This window comes from Dunckerocampus dactyliophorus, chromosome 15, assembly GCF_027744805.1.
Source record: "Dunckerocampus dactyliophorus isolate RoL2022-P2 chromosome 15, RoL_Ddac_1.1, whole genome shotgun sequence".
Classification (NCBI taxonomy): Eukaryota; Metazoa; Chordata; class Actinopteri; order Syngnathiformes; family Syngnathidae; genus Dunckerocampus; species Dunckerocampus dactyliophorus.
The window spans coordinates 12,391,209-12,400,711 of record NC_072833.1 but is presented as its reverse complement, the minus strand read 5'-3'; positions in this window follow the sequence as shown (position 1 = coordinate 12,400,711).

The following is a 9,503-nucleotide window of genomic DNA, read 5'->3' as shown; positions in this document are numbered from 1 at the left end:
GTGAGGACGGATGCCTAATGAAAAATGACATAACACTAGCCAAAGATGGACCAGTTTGCGTTCTAACAAACCTGTGGTGGACCGGTGGGGCAGACACATAACAACATCATCAAAGCTTTATGCGTTCACACACAGCATCAGCATTTGGGAACAATGATGAACGGTAAAAATGTAAGTCTATTTGTGGCAGCATTGGAGAAAGTTAGACTTTCACTTTGTCTCGGAGCATACAACAACTATGGTGCGGTCGAGGACCGCTGGGAATAAACGCTCGGCGAAACAATGAAACAAAACACCATAAACATGCAAAAACAATGGCCTTTCTAACAGTATATCATTTTTCCAATACAATAATAGCCCTTATTTCCAAAATAGATATGCATTTATATAATATTCACTGTCTTTTTTTTCCCATTGTTTCTGAAAGTTTTCAACGGCCCGGTTTGTCCAACCCATGGACCGGTACCAGGCCACGGCAGTGGTTGGGGACCCCTGCTCTACATGACATGAATGTGCTGCTATTTTTAAGTTTTTATGTAAAATGTATGTGAAACAGTCCTATTATTTAACCAAGTAAATAGTTTTGTATGCTGACTTCATTGGCTTAATATGTTTGTGAAGAGAAAAAACTCTTCAAAGGCGTTTACCATCAAGTCGAAATACAGATTTGACGATAGTCATCTCTCACGCCTAAAAATAAGCAGGGACAGATGTCTGACAAAATGCTGTGATATCAGTCAAAGTGGCGTCGATACATCACTGCCTCTGAGTGTTTACATGCCCTTTGGGTCACTTTCACATGTGCAAAAAAACAGCATCACTACATTTATGTGTGTGTGTGTGTGTGTGTGTGTGTGCATGCGTGTGCAAGTCCTATCCAGCCAGGGATTAATCCAATCCATTATCTGGCAGGGGCTCAGGGCAGCTCAATCGATGGCGCTCTCAGTGGCTGCTGATGAACTTCCCTCTCTGACAAGGTGTATCACTCAAAGCTGTCGCGGGGCAGCATCTCGCCGTGCATTCTAAAAAAACAACAACAAAAATTCAATTCCCAAATGTAAAACAGTGGTCCTGCATGTGAAATACCAATGAGTCTCATTGAATGCAACCAAACAGTTGTAGACGCTACTGTACTATTGTGGGAGGTTAGTTTTAGTACTGAAGCAACATAATCAGCAGGTGAAGCAGATAATTCAGAAAGTACAGTACATGCTGAAAACAACACTTTTCATGGATGCTAGTGGTAGCACAACCTGAGGTGCCCAGGCTGGTCCACCAATATCAAAAAGTCCTATACTACTATATATTACTAACACAAGCAATATGTTTACGCTAGTCAAAGATATTTTATGTGATGGTAGTGCTCTGCTGTTTTTAGGAACCAGCTGCAAAAACACAAGTACAAGATCTTCAATGTGACAGCAGTGCCCTGGTGTTTTAAGGTCCTCTATATAACAGGGCCACTCTTGACCTATTTCAAGAACGCTGGTTTGAGATCATCTATGTCAGTGGTTCCCAACCCCCGGGCCGCACAGAAAGAAACAATAATTTCCATTATTTCTTTTTTTTTATGTTTTATTTTGAAAAGTGTCCGGATTCTCTCTATTTCATCCGTCTCACTTGACACATGTCCATTGTGCGTGTGCTAACTTTATCTCATGCCGCAAAGATAGACTACTACTGTATTTTTACCATTTTTCTTGCACCTCATATTTGGTGTCAAATGCTGATACTATGTGGGAATGCATAAAGGTAAGTTTTGATGACTTATTGACTGCGAATGTGCGCATTTGTCTCAAGTTAATTCATGCTAGCGCACTGCCTTTTACCACACACGTCAAACAGCCATGTAATAATCTCTGGAAAAACTTGGCTGGAACTTGAACTGGTGGATGGCGCGTCGGCATTCATTTCGTGCTTTTAATTTGATGTTATTTATGTCTTAGTTTCACACAATACATAATAAATAAGATAAATTAGATCGCTATAAGTACGAACCCCCAACACACACACACACACACACCCCACCCGGTCCGCGGGAGATTTGTGGGAACACAAGCCGGTCCGTGGGTCAAAAAAGGTTGGGGACCACTGATCTATGTGATCTCTGCTGTTTTTAAGGATTTACTGAAAAAAATGCTAGTCAAAGATCCTTTATGCGACAAGAGCGGCTTTCTGTTTTTAATAATGTACTGCAAAAACGGTAGTCAAAGATCCTCTTTGTGACAGGAGCGTTTTGCTGTTTTTGAAGACTACATTTAATAATGTCAAAGGTATTTGATCCAGCCCAGTGAACTAAACAAGTTAATAGTTTTCCATGATTACTTCATGTTGCGTGTATCAAGTCAAGCATAAACTGACATTACACTGAAATCCTTCAAGCTGAAGAAACATGAGGGACGGCGGGATGATGATGATGATGGTGTGGATCAAATGGCAGGCAGTTATGAGATGTGTGCGTCTGATGCCTTTTCAAGATGCTGCTGTTTGGACCGCCGCCGCCAGTCAATCACGATTACAATGGCGGCGGCGGAGGGGAGAGAGGAGAAAGAGACGTGAGCGGCGGCGCAGAAAGAGCACAAGTGATAATTACAATGCAAGGGACAAGATAATGGGAAGACGCTGCACTCAACCAATCATTTCATGTATCGCCTGCCTGCTGAACCCTCCCCCTTCTTCTCACTACCTGTGACAAGCAGCAATCACAGGTCATATTGGCGGAATCCAAAATGAATTAATTTGACGAACACAAGGTGATCTGTCTCCAAAGTGTGTTTTTCAAGTGTCGAGAAAAATTCACTTGGACTTTTTTCCACAAGGAAAACAAACAAAAAAATATGTGACACAACCATCCATCCATCCATTTTCTATGCCGCTTCTCCTCATTAGGGTCGCAGGGGCATGCTGGAGCCAATCCCAGCTGACTTCGGGCGACAGGCGGGGTACACCCTGGACTGGTCGCCAGTCAATCGCAGGGCACATATAGACAAACAACCATTCACACTCACATTCATACCTATGGACAATTTAGAGTCTCCAATTAACCTCACATGCATGTTTTTGGAATGTGGGAGGACAAAACCCACCGGAGTACCCAGAGCAAACCCACGGGGAGAACATGCAAACTCCACACAGAAATGCTCAAGGGAGAATCGAACCCAGGTCTTCCCGATCTCCAGACTGTTACCGTGTTGGCCAACATGCTAACCACTAGACCACCGTGTGGCCCAGTGACACAACCAATCTCATAGGAAATAATAAAAATAAATTCATATGTTCCTGGGTCAAACTGTCACCATCATTTGGTTTTAACATTTGTAACTGTACTATAAACAATAGCGTTCTAAGCCTAAATAACACAAAAATACAGTTTTTTTTTTATAGACCTGCCGCAAAACGCTAGTCGAAGATTCTGTATGTGACAGGAACCCTCTGTTGTAAACATCGACGATGGCTACGGTTACACTTCCAGGTCAATTTCGATTTTTGTGCTCATATGTGACTTGTATGTCTTTTTTCATGTAAGTGTGAACAGTACAATTCAGATTTTTTCAAATGCAACCCAGGCCTCTTTCATATGTGGGCATAAATCTGATATGTATCCGAGGCTACTGCAGTCTGAATGTTCGGGCTATGTACACCATAAATATACATCATCAAAAGTCAAAAAACGTCACAATTTGTCGCCAAAATAGACACACTCAAAGAGATATGGCGGACGATGGAGCAGACACCAGTCAGTAGCAAAAAGGATGTTTTGGAACTGATCACATCACTCCTGTTTCCGACTCGTCACCCACACGCACCTCGGAACAGACGTCGTAGCAGTTCCCCACAAGCTGCCATAGCCCAAATTTTTGCCTTTTTCCATCTTTATCTCATACACAAAATGATTTGGTTGAGAAATGTTGCACAAAATTCTTTTGCTGCTTCAGCAGATGCTGTCTCTGCAGTTGTTGCCTCAGTCTTTGTGGGTTCTGCAGGTTTTTCTCACAGTTTTTGCCTCAGTTGTGGTGGGTTCCGCTGTTGTTGCTGTGGTTGTTTTCAGCAGGTGTTCTGTTGTCTGTGATGTCCCATGGATTTCACATGAACACGGCAGTAAAGTCATGTTTTAACAAGCAACATATGCAATAATATACATATTAAGAGTGATGGATTGCTCGTACGCAGTTCACTTCAACGCTTCACCGGCATCCGCGCAACTTCTACCGGGGAGCGACTCTAATGCCATCGTTCATTCCCGAGCGAGGAGGATCCTCTGGTAATCATGCACATCATAAACAACTTCATTTTCATTAGGCCTCTTTTTACGCTTTATGGCAAATTTCATTTAGACGACACAATGATGAATGTTGCTGTTCCTGGCAGCTCCAGACAGGTTGGAGGAGTGTGGTACAACTTGAAGGTATGATGGTGGCGGTTTGGGAGCTCAGTGGTCACTGAACTTTACCCAAACTACCTGCAGTTCTGATTAAAGTAAAAATGAACATGTCGTTGTAGTATTTAACATACTATGCTTCACCCTGTAGTACCACAGAATAACCAGCTGATGGTGCGGTAGTACTGACAAAACTAGTTGTATTGTATTAATTTTCTTTTTTTAATGTGTATTTCATTTCAAAAATGTTATTTTTTATACAGAGAAGGAATTAAATTGTGGAACAAACTGACTAGTTTAATGCTAGATCTCCCTGTCTTTTATTTAATTGACAAGGGAAGTTGAACTTCCCCTTTATATTGAATCAATAATTGGTCAAATATGCATTTTTAAACTTAAATGTGTAGACTTACAACTTGAAAGCATTGAAAGGGTGCTAGAATGCACTTAATTTCATGAGTATGTTGAGCATTAATTTAATCTGCACTTGAGTATGGTGGCTCTCTGATGCGATCTCTCTTTCCTCAGCAGGAGCACAGACGCTATGGTAAATCTCCATTGAAGCTCCAGCATCAGCTCATGGAAACTCCCCGTGAGAAAGTAAGACCCTGATTGGAAAAACGGCAAAAAACATCCCTTTTTTGGGAAGCTGAGCTTCACTGGGGGTCTATGAAGTAGGGCGGTTCTTCGATTTTTTTCCTCTGTCAGGCGGGTATTGTGAACTGTATCACTGTCCTGTTGAACAACCCATGCAGATGAGGGCCTCAGGCAAGAGGGATGCCACCTAGCTATTGCCACATAGCCAGCTGCCGTTTGACGCCTCTGCGCAATCTCAAGCTCCATTGATCCATTGAAGGTAAAAGCACCCCAGATCCTGATGGTGCCCCCTCCACTGTGCTGTGTGGAAAACATCGCAGGTGGGATCTCCTTGTCATGCCAGTAACGTTGGAAGCCATCAGGACCGTCAAGGTTACATTTTTTCTCATCAGAGAATAAAACTTTCTTCCGCCTTTCAGTTTCCCATGTTTGGTGCTCTTGTGCAAATTCCAAACAGGCAGTTTTGTGGTGTTGAAGGAGATGTTTGTTGTTTATAAAACCCTTCTCTTGTAGATGCCATTTGATGGTTATTGAACACGGCACCAGTAACAACCTTCAGTTGGGCCGAGGATTTTGACCAACAGCAGCAGTGGGACAAAACAGAATCCCCCTCTGCACACGCAGATTCAGCAGTAAGAGCAGAAGTGAAGTCTCTTCTGGAATGAATTATTTCACAGCGAAGCAATTCTACAGCTATTTTGTAACTTTGTACACACTACATTGTATGTAAACGAAACAATCCCAGCATTATTGAGTTTTGGGGAGGAGTAGCTGGCTAGTTGGCCCTGTCAATATGGCAGCAGACATGCTAAAATCATATTAATTGTATGTCAGACCCCAATGAGCTTGCGCTGTTTGAAAGACCAGCAGCCGCCACTGATTTTAGTATTTTATTTTTTTTATATATATACTAATTTGACTTGTATGTCTGTCTTACTTTGAATGTGTTCACATGTGGTCTCCCTATCCGTTATTTGCTTTGTGAGGCAGCCCTGGTAAGTCACTGACTTTTTTTGGATTAATTTATGATTATTTTATGTTATTTTTATTTTATAAAAAAAAAAAAACATTGATATTTCAATAAATCTCACTCCGGGCTTCCTTCATGCGAGCTCTTCCTGTCTTTTATTTGCTTTGTTGGACAGCAGAGGTAAGTCATTGAACGTTTTGGGGTTACTTTATTAATCACTTTTCATGTTTGGAAGCTTAGCTCACTTTGACCGTCTTCATGTCAAGTCTCCCTGTCCTTTTTTAAAGTATGGTGGTACCTCGGTTTTTGTTAAAAACCGAAACATACGGAAATGGAAGTCACTTTTCATGGAGGAAAAAAAATATGAGCAAAAAAGAAGTCCAGAAGTCTCAGTAAGGAAGTCCAGACTTGTCTGTCCGCGCCCACGTCTTCTAGTTCCACCAGGGGACTGAGGCATTCGAGGTCTGCCCCGGGGTGTCCTTCCAGTTGGATATCCCCGAAATACCTCGTGTGTCCAGGAGGCCTCCAGACTAGATGCCTGAGCAACTTCAACCGGCTGCTCTCGATGTGAAGGAGCAGAGGCTCTACTCCGGGCTGCGCCTGGATGACCGAGACAAGGCGAGACCTCTCACTCCCAACCCAAAGGGTGCAACCAGCCTTTTCCGGCTGAGGAACATGACCTCAGAGGTGCTGAGTCTCATCCCAGAAGCTTCACACTCAGGTCACAGCCTGGTGAGGTCATCGGGACCACATCATCTGCAAAAAGCATAGATGAGCTCCCAAGGCCCCCAACCTGGACATCCTCAACGCCTTGGCTGCGCCCAGGAATTCTGTCCATAAAATTTATGAACAGAATCGGTGACATTTGGCAGCCTCGGCATTCACCTGTAACAGGCTCCACTTCATGCTGGCCATGGGAACCAGGCTCCTGCTCCGCTTGGCACGTAGTAGCGTAGTAGCATATCACGCCGCGGAATTGAGTGCCCAAACAAAGCACCCTACACGTTGCTGACTCACTGTCCCTGCATTTTTTTTAGTGCGACTACTAAATAACCCACCTTGGACCAAAAAAATGTGAAAGCAACTTGATAAAGAAGATGAGAAACATAATTGACTTCAAGAAACAACTCATCAGGTGTCTGATAGTTCACCTATCTAACTCTTTGCCGATTGACTTTTTTGGCATCTTACAATAATTTATCCCTTTGCCTTGGCTGTCACTCTGCCTCACATGGTGGCAGCTAGCTAGCTAGATAGCTAACTAGCTTTATCTGCCTAGTCTTCTCGTTGTTGCCCAACGGGGATGTGGCTATCACGTGTTAACTTAGCAATAGTAGTAATGCTAGCTCACTTTCTTTTTTAAGTGTCATTTTTGCTCTGTTGTTGTCGTATAATTATGTCCTGTCCTCAAAAGACATGTTATTTTGTTAGGTAATCAGACCATAAGCATGTTAAAGCCAAATTATAAGAAAGCAGACGAAAAAAAACCCAAAACGCCGGCAGTGACTGACACAGGAGCCTTATACTGCTGTCTTGTGAAATGCACCATGTACGTTATGAAACAGGTTTAAGATTGCAACACGCATACTGCAACGTATTGAGAGGGGTGTAATATTATGTACAGTACATAATGTAGTATGATAGCCATACAGGCAGAATGTTTGATGCAGCTGTGCAGGTGTACCTAAAGTTGTGGCCAGTCAATGCAGGTTCTGCTACCACTGGCTGTGTACTGAAACTGACAATTCACAAAATTCTTATATTGTAGGTAGCACGCCTGTTTTATGACTTCATGGAATAAGATAAAAAATACATTTCAAGGAAAAAAGCGGTCATGCTAGTCCAATTGAGTTGGATAAGTGACTGAGGCAACACAAGCCTGCACAGCGCTGTCTTGTCAAATGCACCGCGTACTTTACGAAACAAGTTCACCGAATAAGTTTGGATACAAACCGAAATAGAGGCGAGCTGAGGAAAACCTAGTAAAGTGGAAGCAGCACACGAAGGGCAACGCCACACGAGTCGTTTTCAACTTGCCAAATGCACCGTGCACGTGAATGAGGCACCGATCAGCTCCTATGTGGCTCCAGCCTGCACAGTCTGTCTCGGGAGGGGCCGTCGCTGTGTGTGACTGGCCAATCACAGAGCGTGCAGAGTGAACACATAATGAGGATTTTCTTTCATCACGATTACGGATAATGACGAGATGTACTCGTTTCATGCTCAAAGTACCTTTAATAGTCCTGCAAGTTGGATACACCTGTGTTATCATAACCCTGGACTCTGGATTTTTACTGTTCATACAGGACAGATTCAGGTCTTATTGTGAATTGAAAAATGTCATTGAACAATTTCCCATGTATTTGTATTACTCTAACAGGTATCGAATTTAGGTTTGTGTCAAATAGTACAAAATTCTGTACTTTTGTACTAGTCACATAATATTGTTGGACTAAATAGGTCAGGTAACAAAAGGAGGCTCGACATTTTAGACTCTCACTTTAACTGCTCTCAGCAGCGTTGCCGTTGAATTAACAATTTTGCAATGTTCTCGTTTCTGGTTCTGCTGGTCGAAAAAAGTTAAATAAAAAAAGTTAAACATAAATCTTAAAAATTGCTATTGTCATAATACAAATTCAGCCCACCACCACAGCTTCAAAAAGAAGAAACCCTGAATAGTATAAAAAAATCATTTCACAGAAATTTGAAAAGGTAAAAAAAAATAAAAGACACTCGGGTCCGTCGGCCCCACCAGCAAGGTGTCCCTTTTTATTTTTCAGGGAGTTGGCAACCCTAGCTGCACCAGCTGCAACAGCTAGCTGTGATACCGTTTGCCATTTGATAAACTGGCTATTGTTCTTCTTCTGGGCAAAAAGAATAAAAAATCCCCACCCTCACCATGCTCTTTGTGCACACATTCCTGTCGGCTGCATGCATAGATTAAAAAAGAAAAGCAAAGAGGGGTGAAAAAGAAAAGACCACACAGTTAAAAGGCGCTCGGGGCAGTGGGAGGGGCAGTGAAGCCCGTGCTAATCCTCGGCTAGTAACACGTTAAGCCTGCACACTTCACAGCCGCTTCATTTCTACCTTTTTTTTCTTTTTTCACTGGCGCCAAAATGCTTGTTTTGTTTTTTTTTCTATCACCTGAAGCAAAGCACCTGCAAGTGGTGGCATGGGAATAGTTTCCAGGGAGACGGGCATGTAGCGAAAGAAGCTAAACAGGAGCGTTCTGCTGTTGTTAAGGACAGACTGCAAAAATGCTAGTCAAAGATCCTCAATATGTTACGGGAGCACTCTGTAGTTTTTAAGGACCTATTGCCAAAATGCTCGTCAGAGATCCTCTTTTTGTGACCGGAGTGCTTCGCTGTTTTTAAGGACTGCAAAAACACCACTCAATGATCCTCTATATGACAGGAGGTTCTATCCAAAATATTAGCAATGATGCTAATCTTTGAAGTTGTGATGCTGACAGGCAATTAAGATCAAATTTGCCCATTTAGTCATAAATAAAACCTCAAATCCTGAAGGCGGAGGGGTCGGGATGGCTGCCGATGTTGA